The sequence below is a fragment of the Thalia democratica genome, chromosome 8 (genome assembly GCF_965202585.1).
Source record: "Thalia democratica chromosome 8, ktThaDemo2.hap1.1, whole genome shotgun sequence".
NCBI lineage: Eukaryota > Metazoa > Chordata > Thaliacea > Salpida > Salpidae > Thalia > Thalia democratica.
Window position 1 is genome coordinate 7,763,118 of NC_139172.1, and position 16,465 is coordinate 7,779,582.

Below are 16,465 nucleotides of genomic sequence, written 5' to 3' on the forward strand. Positions count from 1 at the left end.
TTAGCTTCAAATTTTGTTTTAAAAAATAAATCTTAGCCTATAAAGTTTTTAGATAGTTTTTTGCTACTTTTATAGTCTTAAAAAACTTATAATTTTTATTACTGAATGTATTTATAAATGATAACGATTATTTTTTGATGTCTTAAATATTCATAATAAAAAATCAACTCACTAATGCAGCCTTTAGACTTTTGCTGTTCGTTTTCCTATATTTATGAAAAATATTAACTTTCAAGTTTTTATGTTCTCACCATAAATGTTTAAAACATTATTAATAGCAGAGCTGGTTTAAAAAAATGGTATTACTTCTTTATTGTTAATAAATAGAGTACTTTTTAATTATATGTTAAAGAATGACCTCAATATATTAAATTTTTAATATTAAGTTTCAATGCCATAAAAATAGCTTACTAGTTTGTGCAAAAGTTCTATATTCTTATCGTTAGAGTAGTCTATATCCATATTAAGTTTGTTTACTTCAAACTCCAGCAAATTAATTTTGATTCTTGAATCATTTGCTGCTTCGTCAATCATTTTTTTATAGTTCGTTTGAAAATTGTCCAAGCGTCCTTGAAGCCTTAGTTTGATATACAAATGATTATTTTTGCTTTCAAAGTACGTTAACTATACTTATACAGCTTATTTAACATATTTAAGTAAACTAGCTTCTAATTAATAAAGCAGATATGAATTGAACAAGTTCTACAATTTAATGATTTTTTAAAGTCGGTGATAAAAAAACTTTATTTTAATATACTTTAATTAGTTAGCTTTGAAAATATTATAATTTTAAGTAAAAATATGCAGCTATCAATTTAAATTTTTATTGTTTTAGTTTAAATTAAAATCACATTATGTGAACTAACTTGTACACTTCATCTTTTTGTAACAAAATCTCAAGATTTTTTTTATCAAAATCTGTCATGAGTACTTCCCTGTTAATTTTAGTTTTAAAACGATTTATATTTTTGAGCTTTATGTTTTTATTCAAAGACATACAATCTCCCCTTAGTTTTTCTAGCTGCACGTCTTGCTTTTTTATAACCGAACTAAACTGCTCAACCTTTTCTTTAGCAGATACGCATTCTACCTTCAAGCTCTTTAGCAGTACATCTTGCACCTTTATGAAACCTTCTTTGTTTTTTAGATCTTCTTCCACCACTCTAGTTTCTCTTTCTTTATCTGCTTTAGTTTGCTTTTATCTGCTAAAGTAGTTTTTATAATTTGTTTTGTCGCAGTTTTTATTCATTGTAAATATACCTTTGTTTCAGAGACTCGATTTCTTTATACTATTAGTTAAGCATTTTAACAATCTTACTACTTAATAAGATTAAGTTTAAATGTTAGCATAAGTTAAAGTTACGTTTTATGAATCGACTTAGCTAAGTTATTTAGCTAAGTCAACTCTAAACATTACCTTAAGCGGCCGTCACCGATATTGTTATAACGCGTTATAACGCGTTTCTTACTTAAAGAAAAAATTTTTTAAATTAAAGCTTTAAAAAGTTTATATATCATCGTTTCACTAAAACCCAAGTACAAATTTAGTACTATAAGAAACAATAGCAAAGAAACAAAAGGAAAAAAGAAATTGAAAGTTTTTGCAGTCGTAAAATTTTTACTTATAAGCTCGTTTTTTGTTATTTTCGCTTGCTTTGTAATAGTCGACTCTAAATCAAGATTTGAAAAAAAGATCCATATGCTAATGTAAAATGTATCGTTAACTTAAGGTTGGAAAATAATTGGAAATGAAAATAGTTTGTCAAGGTATGTTAGTTTTCATAAATTTAAACTTTTGTCGCAACAAATTTGCAACTAATTATGATTATTATTACCAACCTCGTGGCCAAATAATAAAGTTTATATATAGTTTCAAAGATTTATTTCTAAGTACTTTATGCTACTTCAAATTACTTTTTGAAAAATCACCTAGTTAGCCTATGATTTCCAGAGTATGCGATATCGAACCTTGAGGAGCGGTTTTAGCTATCAGTAGGCAATATCTAGTAAAAGAACAAAAACATTAAATGAATATTCAAGTACTAAGTAGACGATTTCCAGCAAAGGGGGCGAATGTTTTAAAGACTAATATACAAATAAAAAAAGTTAAACATCTTCCAAAAGAAACGGTCACGAAATGAAAAAATAACAAAACTTAATTTACCAAAAAAAAACATAACAAATAAATAAAGCTTAAGTGTATTTATTCATAAAACTTATTTATTTAAAGTTTTTCTTTGGTTATCAAATAACTTTAAGTTTAGATGTAAAAGAATTGTCTTAAATTTTTTTTGTAGTTTTTTAATTTAAAAAACAAGTTTGCTGCTCATACAATGCTACTTAGACTACGAAAGATAGTTCTAGGACAGGGGTCGGCAAACTGCGGCCCGCGGGCCAATTGCGGCCCGCGAAGGGTAAATCTGCGGCCCGCGAGCATGTTATTTTTTTGAATGGAATGCGGCCCGCGAAAGAAAATTTTGTGGCCCGCTGAGCAAAATTATATTTTTATTTAAATTTTTTAGGTAATTTGACTTAATTTGATTAGTTTGATTTTAAGTCTCTCTATAACATTTTAAAATAATTTCAAGAAATTACTGCTTTAGTTTAAAAATGTGAAAAAGACAGCTTAGGGTTCTAACAGGATATGTTTCTCAGTTTTATAATTAATTCTTTTTTACAGCAGTAAGTAATTATCTAAAAAAAGAGTGTCAAGAGTGCTTTGATTTAATAAGTTGGTTATATAATACCTATTTATTAAATAAACTAAATGCAAATATTTTCCATTTTGTACAAAAGTAATGCACAGTAATTAACTAAAGTGTTATATCTTTATAGTTTAGATATTCTTTTTCAATAATATTTATACCTCAGTTTCTTTTATAATTTTTTTATTTGTAAATGTTATATTATTGTTATATTATAACATTTAAAATAACATAGTAATAAGAAATAAGGTTCATTTGATTTTTGTTTTGACACATTTTAATTTTTATAAGTTTTCTATGCACACCAACTTCAAAAAATGCTCATACTTTAAACCACTTTTTGTTTAATACTTTAGTTAGTTTAAGTTTAGTTTATGCATACTTTTCTAACATTTTTATTTATACATGTCATATCTAAATTTGTACAGACACATTTAAAACAATATATATGACATAAGTTAATATAATTTTTGTTAGGTATACATTCCATTTTTCAAACATTGTTTTTTTCAAGCTAAGTTAATTTTTATGCTTTGCATATCAATACACACAATTGCTGTTTTTTGGAGCTACCTATTTAATATAAACTAGATATAGGGATAGTAAATTTATAAAGTTTGTACATTGTTAATCAAAATAGTTCAAATTCAAGCAAATAAACAACTAAACATTGCCACACATCACTATTTGAAGACTTCAAATCTCAGGCCAACTAAGCCATTAATTAAGTTTTTGGCTAGAATTGCTTTTTGTACACAAAAATATCTAGAATGTCTTGTTGACTCAGGCTGGCTTTTTTGCTTGAAAGAGTGGCAAAATAAACTTATGATGTATGTTTTGCTCAATCCACAGTGTTAGTTTGAGTTTTAATATATGTTAAATTTTAAGTCTTGCAGCTGATATAATTCAAAATATTATTTATATTATTGTGTACATTAAAGAATGAACAATCAGTGTTGCCAAATATGTTGAATTCCGGAAAAGCTTTGAATTTGTGAATTTACGGTTAAAAATTCTAGAAAAAAACTTGAATTTGAGAATTTTTGAAAAAAACCTGGAATTTCAAACAATTTTTACATTAAAAGTAATAAAATTTCGATTTGTCTCAAAAAAAATTACCAAATAAATGTTTTTTTATTAAAAAATATATTATAGTTGCTTAACAGTATTTTTTGATATTGATAAATGTTATAAGACATTTTTTTAAACTTTAATAAAACTTTATACCAAAAAAAAAGGAGTTGTACTTCCAAAAACTCCGTATTGGTACATTGCACCTATACTTGAAAAATTTCACCGATTGTTGTGCTTCGCGTTGGAACTAAAACAAGATATTCTACTAAAATGTCAAAGTTAGTAAAAACATCTCCAATAAAAATTCTCAGATGAGCAATAGTTTTTTTATCAGTGCTCTCATGTTAACAGTTCGATTAAAGTCTTAATTGGATTTATGCGACTTTATAACCTTAATGCATTTCCTAAACACGACTTCATGTTGTCATTGAAGAAATAAACAAAAGTTTTTCATTACCGCCAACATGAATTTTTTATAAAAGTTTTCAATTATAAACGATATCTTGTTTTAGGTAATAAATTTTGCTACTTTATTACTTGCCTTAACAATTTTTTCTGATTATTCTGTAGTTACTGAAGATAATAATGTGCTTAGTCGAAAATGACTTTGGTGATTTTTTATTGTTTCTCGCAATAACTCCTAACTAACGCTTTTTTTATTCTTGTAGCTCGTCTTATATTTTACAATTAATGTTTTTAAATACAATATTCTTATTGCAAATAAAGAATTGCTAACATGATTAATAAAAAAAAATTCTACTTTGCTCATGACTCAATAAAATTTTATACTTTTGTAAAACTTGTTTAAGAAACTTAATTGTCCATTCCAGCTGACTTATATATTTTTGGCATGTAGTTTATTTACTGTTAATAACCTTTGTTATTTCTTTATGTAGTGAACTATATATTAACTGGGTTGCTACACAAACAGGCTATTTTAAAAGCTTGAAAACTCAGGTGTGTGTGAAGCTTTTATTTCAAACACTTTAAAGAAATCTTCCAATTCTCAGAATAGTTTTTATAACTGTTGTGTAGTTTACTAATTGCATTTTTTTCGTGTTTTTTACATTTTGTGTACTTTTTGATAAAGATGATATTTTAACTAGGTATTTAAGCTTGATTAGCAATTATTTATTAGCTTTTTAAAATTTTAATAAATTTAAGCTTGTTTGATGCATCTCAGACATTTTTTGCTTTTTAAGTGGAAACCATGTAAAAGTCTAATTACTAATAAAATATTTAATTATTAATGTATTTGAGAATAAATTATGTTAAATCATTTGTTTTAGCTTTCTGAATACAAACAGGTATTAATTTTATTATGTTAACTAATTACTAAATTTCTAAATGAGTGTAAATTATTTAACTCGCAAAAACTTTTTTCGAAGTAAATATTCTTAGAAATATAAAAAAGTGTTGATGATATAACAAATGTATAAAAGTAACCCATAAATTGTCTTTCAAGTTAGGTTTTTATAGAGATATAGGTTGTAAGTAAAATAAAAAAAGTATTAAGCTTAACTTATTAAGTGCTTATGAAAGTACATACTTTATTAACAATATTAGTACATATTTATTAAAGTATATTAGTCAGTGTGAATCATAATCAATGATAATTTAAATAGGCATTCTATGTATAGCTAAAAGTCATTTTAAATAATAAGGTGAATAAAAGTAAAAACTTTCTCTAGTGTGACTAAAACTAAAACCATAAGATTATTGAAATGTCACTAAAACTAAAACTGCGGCCCGCGAAGACTTTGGAAACTTGAAATTTGGCCCGCGACCACTAACTGCCTGCCGACCCCTGTTCTAGGATATTTGTTTAGTTATACATAAGGCAGTTTGCAGTGAAAAGAACCTTTATTTTTATCATTAACTGGACAATAGAATTGACAAATGAAAAAGCTTGATCCTAAGAGTTACTAACGCATTTCAAAGGCTTTGCCATACAGACAGTTGTTTTTCGGCAATCATAACGCTTATCACTGAATACCATGTTACAAATACGTTTGCAAGCGCAACCTAAAAAATGCTTAAAAATTGATGAATGGAAAATATAGCTAAACGCTGCATTATTTTGCGATCTCTCATAAGCTATAAATAGAATGAATAAGGAAAGTAATTTTTTAGCAGACCAGAGAGGAATAGAAAATAGCAAAAAACGTGTTTTATCTATTATTTAACTGTTTGTATAAATAACTTTTATTTTTATTCACTTGCATACTTTTGCAACTACAGAAGAATAAAATCAAAATCTTCAACCTAAAATGCTTGCGTTGTGTTTTTAGAATTGAGGTAAAATAAAAATAACCAACAAGGAAGTGTTGAGGCGAAAAGAGACTCAATGGTCTCATTACCATGTATTTTATCCTCAGCAAACTTATTTTTTGAGGATAGGCGACAAACAAATTATAAGTTCTTTGTTGTACAGAAACTAGCTTGTTTGACGTCTTCAAGCGTGTCTTTAGTGCTTGAATACTATCACTGATGAATGAGAAAAATTGCTAATAATAGAAACAAGTTATTTTCCATGGATGAAATACTAAAAGAGACTGAAAGGAAACATTTTAAGAAACCGAAGCAGAAGATATGAGAACAAAAACTAATCCTGTTTTATTTTATCAAGTTGTTTTAACTTTTTTCAATTGTTTTGTTGGATCACAGTGTTCGCAATTGTTTTTTGATTGTGTATTCTTTAAACAACAATTTTTTTTTTAAATAGCTCTCACAGTCAATTTCGATTGATAGCGGGCAAATTTTTAGTATTATTATATAAGAAAAATTTATATACTTATAACGTGTAACTTATAGTTTCAAATTCAGTATAAATTGTTTTTATTTATATGTTTTAAATAAAGATGTCAAATTAAATATTCTATTCACAACCGGGTTTCGGTGACAAAAAATTGTGACCTCTTCAAGTTAAATAGAATACTAAACCGCACATAACAATGTTGCTTATTTATAATGTTATTTAAAAATAATTTATGCATGAAAATCCATACATGGGTATTTTATAAACATATAACTAACAAACCAAAAAAAATACTTTAACTTAAAACATACTTTCATTAATTTTTTTCAAACATATAACTAGTTAGATTTATCTATAAAAAAAGCTCAAAATAAAAGTTGAAGATCTACATTTTCATGATCAGTTAGCTCGTTTTTCAACATTTACAGACAAACAGAATAATATACCTGAATATAAACAGAGAGAAAAATAAGGTGATAGTCTGCCTTTTTAAACCATAAAGAATATTATTAGAGTATAAGCGATTGATAAAAAGTTGTTCGGGTTGTTTTTAAATATTTTTTAAACAGCTAAGCCGTAGTCAAATGTTATATCTTTGACGATTATCAAAGTAAATTTTTATCAAGCTTAGTTTTTTGATACTTCTTAAACAAAAACAGCTTTACTTCATGTTTTAATAAAGTTACATAACTTTTCAAGGGTTTTATTTAATTTAATTGAATAAAAGAGCGGTTTTAAGTTATTGGCAGGAAAAAAAACAAAATACTTCAAAACAATATCGAAATAAAAGATTTGTAGTTGACAACTAATTAAGTAGATCACGTAACACTAAGTGTTTAGATCAGGTATAAATAAGTTTTTATAAAGTAAAACATTGTTAACACAATGTAGTTTTTTAATTTTTAAATGAATTAAACAATATATAACTTTTTGTTTGTTTTTTTACAAAAATAGGATATATATAGCTTAAAACTCTGTCAAAAACGTTTTTTTTTTATTTTTTTATCGGCATTCTAAAAATATATAACTAGACATTACTATAGCTCAAAGACTTACCCTGTTAACTTTTAAACAATAGAACAGTTTTTTTAGTGTTTCGGTATATTTAAATATTTTTACTACTACTTATAATATTTCTAATGATAAGTTGGATTCTACTCTGCAAGTCTAGTAGGTATGCTTTATTTACTTTTTATACTATAAGTATTTATTGTTGTTCTTAGATTCACTTAAGCATTAGAAATAACCTCAGTAACTTTATTTTTTATATACAGGTTTTCTTGAACCCGACACAAAGCTATTAAAAATTTGTTGGTAAAATAAATATCAACAAATAAGCAAAAACAGTAAGTATAAAATATCAAAGTAGTCAATTTTTGCAAAAACGATGCAACAATCGATCTCCGGTAACCTTACATAGAACTTTACCGGCTAATCGCTGCTTTATCAGTCAGTTTAGTAAACTAATATACAAATGGGGTTATAATATTGAAATAAGCATTCATGAAATTTTTTTCATCTTTACCTTTTTGATCAATAAACTTAGACATATATTATTCATTACTAAGCTTATTCTGTATTTAAAAATTGTAAATTATTACCAAAAAGTATTATATGTTCGTAAAAAATTTGAAATGCTTTATAATTAATGTTTTATATATATGTTATATTAGCTTAGATAACTTTATAATAAAACTTGTTTGAACTTGTTTACTGCAAGTGTTCAGTTGTAACAAAATGTATATTTTGTTGTTTTTAAATGACCGCCAGGGGGCGTTAGACGATTGTTTATCAAATCAGCACACAATAAAACTTTAGCATTATTTGTTATTTCGCTCAGTTAAGCCATAAGACCGTGCGGGAGGCACACTAATTCATTATAAGAACTTTTTTATTATTTTTATTTTATAAGATCTTGATGTTTGTTTGCATTATTATATTATATTGTGCTTAGTTTAACCATCGTTGTACATGAAGCACGACATATATTAAGACTCTGTATTATTAGTAGTATTGTTATTAAGACCTATTTTGTATTTAAGATTTGTGACATTCAAGCACTTTAAGAACATTATTAAGACATTTGACTTGAAGAATTTGGTTTTTACTTGTTGTGTTTATATTCGCAGTTTTATTCTACTGATAAATTGGCTGCTTTATTATTTCTACTTCCTAATTTTCACATAAACACCACGTTATCAATAAACTCACTTCATTAAAGAAATAATATATATTAAGTTTATTACATACTTATTAATAATTAAGTTAAACCTAATGAGTAAGGTAAATTCAGTAAAAACCTCAAGAGCTAAACGCGCTAAGAGTTTAGCACAAAAAAGGGGACTTCCCCCAATTAAAGGTAGCTCCTATAGGCCCTCTAGGACTACAGAGTAAAACAAGTTGTGACTTAAACAAAATATAAACGCTTTTATTTGTATTTAATGTAAATCAAAAGAAAGCTTGGTATATCTACAATTTAAAACTTTTGCACTGCTTGAAAATAAGTCATATAAAATATTTTAATTAAAGAAAATATATCTTAAATCACATATTAAATTATCTAAACAGCCAACATAACTATATACGGTGTGTTTAGCCGGTATACTATCAAAATTCACCCGCGTTCAAAATCAACCCAACTTTTTAAATATCTTCTTTATTTACTAATTTTTTTTAATATATTTTTAACATTCTTAATATTTTTTTCACTATCACTGTTACCCCTAACCCTTACCCATGATCGGTAAGCGGTTCTCAAACTTTACTGGGTGGATTTTGAACGTGTCCCGTTTAGCCAACTCACCGGGCAACAACAGACGAACAGCAGTTTGAATTTTGCAACTGCTGATGGTTGAACGCTTGTTGTAGTGAGCCAAACGTGAAGCTTCAGCGGCAATGCGCTCGAAGATGTCGTTGACGAAAATGTTAGAAAGATTATATACAAATTACCCATTTTAAAAAATTGAAAGGCTATTTATTAATTTTTTTAGCTTTCTCCAGAATAAAATTGGTAAAAACTGACAAAAGTATAGAATAAGTTTTACTTTTATAAATATTCGAATGTAAAAAATATGTAGAAAGGTTTAAATTTGGGTTATATTAGATTTTACTAGTTTAAAATTATGTTTAAGATAGAATTATTATAATAAAAATATTCAAAGCTGTAGAAAATTAACTTAAGACTTGATTAAAAAGTAAAAAATTACAAACACCGCCAACAAATTTATCACTAAAACACGTTATTTATATAGTTTTAAGTTATTGAATAGATAACATTAAGAACTGATAGATAATAAATGTTTCTCGTTTAAAAAGTAAACGATAAAATTTCGAATCTACTATCCAGCTAGTTCTTAGCACAACTAGTTTTGTTGAAAGAGTTCATGATGTTCATTGCCTTGCTGGAAATTCCAGTATCGGGGTTACTAAAAGTAAACTTAAAAGCTCGAGGTGTACAATTTAAATTATCTCCTAATACGTAAAAAGTACGTCCTTGGCGTTTCAATGCGTGAACAGCATCCAAAGCGGTGACAGTCTTACGCTTAGCATACTAAGTATACGTTACTTCAAATCTAACAACTTTTTCGAAGTATACCTTCAGCACACCACGCGTTTCTTCGTAGATCAAGCCTGTGTCAGCTACGTAATAATAGTTTTGTTTAAACTAGAAATAATGATTGGTGTATTCAGGATTGTTTGTTACTTTTTTTTTGACGTTGGTATGTTTTTAACACATTTTTTAAACGAATATTTTAAATACTACATTGTAAAGCTTGTATAGATAAGCAATAACAGCCAAATTTAGATAAAATTTATACTTTATAGAAAAAATGTGCCCAAGTAGGTCATTTTATTGTCTAACTTTTTATATGCTTTTTGTTTAGATTGCTTTACACTAAATCTGAGGAAGTTTTACAATGAAGCAGTTTTAATTGCATGTTTATTTAAATAGTTTAAAAATTACATTACATTACGTACGTACTGAAAGTAGTTATGATACAGCTGTACAGGTTATTAGGCTTAAGCTTATTTTTTACTAGTTTAGATTTTTCTTTAACTAGTAATTAGATTAATTTATTTAATTTATAATAGACTAACCTATTTATTTAAACTAAACATATTTTTTACTAGTTTGTTTATACACTTTTAAGTTTATTTAAGATTAGTTATATACTTGAAAAATTAGTTTCTTGTTTTGGTTTAGTTGTGTCTAACTAGAACCTCTTCAAAAAAAAAACAGAATAGTCTCTAACCGCTGCAACTTTTTTGTATTTCTTTCATTGGAGACTAAATAAACTTTAAATCTATTCTTTAGAATATAAAAGACTTAGATCTTTATTAAATGTTTTGAAACTAACTATCAACCATTAATAAATAAATTTTTGAACCTTATAAAAAAATTAATTATAAAGAAATAAAAACAAAAAATGCGTGCATTCATAAGTACAATGATGTTTGGCAAATAATTGCTTTTTTTATTGTTCAGTTTAAATGTGGAGTTAGCTTCCAAACAAAACTAATCTTTGCAAAAAAGTTGAACAACTTTGATTTAAGTTAACTTGATTAGAATAAAATTTGCATTAGTAGAAGCTATTTAACCAGTTTTTTACTTATAAACACTTGAAACAATATTTAGGATTTTGTTCATTCTATAGTTAGCGGCGTCTTTCATCTGTAAATGATAAGCCATCTTTAATCTTTCCGATAGATGTTTATTTGATATTTATTGTTAATGTACTTTGGACTATAGATTTTAAATTTTGTGGTTAGTCAATGCATTTAAGTTTTTGACGTTTTTTTACATTTGTCTGTACTTTAATTCTGATAATGTTCATTTTAAATGTATCGATTATGCTTCGGCAAAGCAATAAAAACAAATAAAAAATAAAATACCAAACGGTTGCACAGACTTGCAGAACCTAACTCTAAAACTAAGGATGTGTATATCGGGTTGATGTTTGAGTAAGAAGAAACTTCATTAATGAAACTTTGTTTTTGGTTAGATTTTGGAGTTCTAGTATGTTCTCAATAAATTTAATAAATGTGACCCAGAACCCTATTTCGATGTAAAAAGGCGTTATTCAGACTATTTTGCTGATCTTTGCATTAAAATAATTAAAAAAAAAATACTAAGTCGTTTCAGCATGTTTTGCTGAATTTTGCAGAGAAGTTTTTTGTTTGTAAGAAGCTGGAAGCTAATTTAAAATGAAAAGTTGTGCAACTATGTTTAGCATAGGACAGCAAACTTCCAGCAATAATAAATCCTTAAAGTAAAATTATCCAAACATTAAGTTTTGTTTTAACAAAAAGTAAACTAAATTTCAATAAAAGAAAAAAAAAACAAGCTAAGTTACATCTTTATTTTAAAACAATAAAGAATAAAATAATAATTACAGATCGAGTTAAAAATAATCAAGTTAGAAATAATCGGGTAAGAAATGATCGGGTTAGGTATGATCGGGCTAGAAGTGATCGGGTTAGAAGTAATCGGGTTATAAATGATCGGGTTAGAAGTAATTGGTTTAGAAGTGATCGAGTTAGAAATGATTAAGTTAGAAATGAACGGTTTAGAAATAATAGTAAACCGCCTTATATAAGCGGATTAAAACATTGTTCAGAAAAATACTTTATGTAGAGTTTAGTTAATTAAATCTTCTGAAAGTTTAATTTTTACTTATTATTTTCAGTCTAAATTTAAAATAAAATAACAAAATCGATATTTTAAGAAAATTTTACAAGAAGTTAACTGTTCCAAACTTAAAACCGTGATCAGATAACTTTTATTTAAATAAACAGTTTTAAAATACAGTTTAAAGGTATACTTTTTACACTTCTACATATGAGTTTGTTATGTAAATTTATTTTACTCCTATATACTGTAGAAATGGTTTATACTATTTTTAATAACTCATTTTTAGTAAGTGTTTAAAGTTTGTAACTAATATGTATATAGTGCCTTTTAAATAAATAAAACTTAAAAAATAACTTCTATAAAAGTTAATAAATATTACATTACTATTTTAATGTTTTTTAGTATGTCTTTTTAATTTATACTATTTTTATTTACACACCTTTAATGAAGTAGTGTCTTGTTGCCATTTATAAATATGCAATTAAAAGTCAATGAAATTAGAATTAAACAATGACATTATTTATTGTTTTTATAACTTATAAGTATTTTATCAATTTTAATTATACTTCTGTCATAAGCTTTTAGAATTATTCAAGTTAATAGAATAAAGTTAAAAACCTACAAAATTACTTTTCTTGACATTTATGTTTTTTTACATACCAAATTTAATTTCTAAAACATTCTAGCAAAATAAATTTACTATTATTAAGTTAGTAAATAAACTTAACACTTTTTTTAATGTTAGAGTTTTGTATTTAGTTTAAAATGAAAAGGTTTTACAAGTAAAAAAATAATTGTAGTATAATAATTTTATTTAAATAAACTCAAAGTTAAATTAATGTTCAATCAGTTTTAAATAAGCTGATATAACTCTGCTCAATTTAATAAACGTTAAAGAGCTTCAGATAAAAGATTCAGTGATTCTAAGTTTATTCTAAAACTAGAGTTTTGCAGTGGTATTACTACCAGTGCTCTTCAGTCAAAATAAACTTGCAAAATCACTACATATGGCTATATATATATATATTGAAAACTAGAAAACTATTTGGGCGTGTTAATAATTTTTGAGTAAAGTTAGTTAGTTTAATTTTTGTAATTAATGTAAGTAAAAGATATTAGTATAATACGTAAAAACAATTCATTGTAAAAACTAAGAGTATAAAAACTTTAATGGAAATTACATTAAAAAATAGAAGAAAAAAATTTTTAGTGCAAAAACATAAAAATAAGTACAACAGACATTACAAATTATATAGATCACTTTGCTTTTGTTTTTTTTTTCAGTTTATAATTAGGTATTTTGCTTAATGTCTATATGTGTTCATGAGTTCGTTTCTTCTGTTGATACAATTCCTTTTCTTCTCTAGAATCGCTGAGCTTCTGTTTAGTTTGCAGGTGTCTTTTCCTTGTCTGGTTTTATGGATTTTTTTGTTTGTTCTTTATGATGGTAGTATAATATTTTTAAATAAAATTAGAGTTAAATTAATGTTTAATCACTTTAAAATAAGCTCATATAACTCTGCTCAACTTAATTTTTTTTAAAGGGCTTTAAATAAAAGATTTATTGTTTCTAAAGATTTGATACTCTTGGTTTTTTTTTCTATTTTTAATTTGAGTATCTCTTTAGATAGTTCTGTTAAGTTCCTATATTATAGATAATTTTTCTTATCTGGGTCATTCTTAAATGTTGTTTTATGCGCTGCGATTCTTTTTTGATTTGGTTTTCTTTTAGTCCTGTATACTTTTGTTCTCGTTATTAACACTCTTTTTTTTGCCTTTTATTCAAACAATTTCATTTCTACATTCATTTATTATATTTTAATGGACATTCGTGTTTTTTTCTGCAATTGCACTTTTTTGAACTGTTTTTATCTTTATTGGCTTTAAAATCTTGGATTTATGACAATTTATGATGTTTTCAATGTTAATCATGCAGGAGTAGCTGATTTTTACATTATTTTGTTGTTAACTATCTTCATTTTACTCTTTTCACAAAAATGTTTGTTTATTATGTAAATGAAATTTCTGCTAATGTTTGTTTTTACTGCCTTGTCATATAATGGGTTGAACCACAATACTTTTCGTTTTCTATTTTACCTTTTTTGCTTGTAATATTATTCTTATCGACGTATATAATATATTTTCTGTATCCTTTTCTTTTTAGTGCTTCATTGTATACGCACTTTGATGAATTGAACAACTCTTTACTACTTGAGTATTTGTTGGTCCTTTTTTCAATCATACTTAATATTTGTCTTATGATAGTGTGAGGGTGGTTTGAGATTAAATTAATATATTTGATTTCGTTGTTTGGTTTTCTGTATGGATGGAATGTTCCAATTCTTGAATTTAGGTTAATATATAATAGGTAATTAATTTCATATGCTGGGTTTTTCAATTCAATTTTAATTTAATATTTTATTATATAATTTGTAATATATGTTGTACTTATATTTATGTTTTTATACCGAAAATTTCTTTTCGTAATTTAAAAATTATTTACTTAACTAATTTTCATTGTAATTTTGATAAAAAACAATGAGTGCAAAAAAAAAAAAAGCAAAATTAGAGTCTAATAACGAAGCAAAATATTTATAGGACTAACAAAAACGAAATCAAAAATAGAATCGCAGTGCATAATACAACGTTTAAGAATGACCCAGGTAAGAAAAATCATCTAAAGTATAAGAACACAACCGAACTATCGTAAATAATTAACAAATTAAAAGAAAAAAAAACAAGATTATCAAAACCTTTGGAGAATAATTAAACAAATCCGAAAAACCAGACAAGGAAAAGACACCTGCAAAGTATGTTTAACAGAAGCCTTGTAATTCTAGAGGAGAAAAGGAACTATATCAACAGAAGAAACGAACTCATGAACACATGTACCTACTTAAAAACTGGAAAAAACAAAAACTCTATATAATTTGTAATGTGTGTTGTGCTTATTTTTACGTTTTTCTATTAAAAATTTCTTTTTATAATTTTAAAATGTAATTTCCGTTAAAGTTTTTATTCTCTAAGTTTTTACTATGAACTTTGTTTAGTATTGTTTAACATACTAATATATTTTACTTATATCAATTACTAAAATTAAACTAACTAACTTTACTCAAAAACAATTAATACGCCTAATTAATTTTCTAGATTTCAATATATATATATATATATAATTTATTCAAATGGCGATTTTAAAAATTCTGGAACATATGTTTCACAAAGCTTTAATTTTTCATAAAGCTTTGATCATCAGCCAGTTAAATTCAAAATACAAAGCACTGTACTAAACAAAGATACAAAATTTATGCAAAAAAACAAAAAACAGTATGACGTAATATTGTACATTACAAATATTCAGTGCAAAAATCGATCTACCTTCTAACTAATTAAACAACTAAAATTAACGAAAACAACAGTTAATTGACTATAAAATGCTTCAAAATTTGTTGTGTTTTAAAAGAAGCTTTTTTATATGTCGACAAGACGATATAAATTCGCTTCGCTTATTTAAACAACCTTCCTTTTTTAACGCATACATAACGGCTGTTGATTCTTTTAAGCACAGCCTACAAACAGGGTTGTTACCATCTGCTATTGGCTGTGCTCTTTTTATCACCTCCCAAGTTAATTTAAAATCAATGTTTTTGCGCTTAAGGCCGCAAACATACTTCGAAAGCTCAGTTTCATTTTCGTATACACCACCTTTAAAGGATTTTTTATGGTTGGCATACCGAAATCTGAATTGAGTGGAGCATAGGCCGATGTAGAACTTCTTTTCAAGGTCAGAGTTAACTGTTGCCTTGTAAATAATATTCTCTGACCGGCAATTGCAACATTATTTACAAGGCAACAGTTAACTCTGACCTTGAAAAGAAGTTCTACATCGGCCTATGCTCCACTCAATACAGATTTCGGTATGCCAACCATAAAAAATCCTTTAAAGGTGGTGTATACGAAAATGAAACTGAGCTTTCGAAGTATGTTTGCGGCCTTAAGCGCAAAAACATTGATTTTAAATTAACTTGGGAGGTGATAAAAAGAGCACAGCCAATAGCAGATGGTAACAACCCTGTTTGTAGGCTGTGCTTAAAAGAATCAACAGCCGTTATGTATGCGTTAAAAAAGGAAGGTTGTTTAAATAAGCAAAGCGAATTTATATCGTGTTGTCGATATATAAAAAAGCTTCTTTTAAAACACAAAGAAATTTTGAAGCATTTTATAGTCAATTAACTGTTGTTTTCGTTAATTTTAGTTGTTTAATTAGTTAGAAGGTAGATCGATTTTTGCACTGAA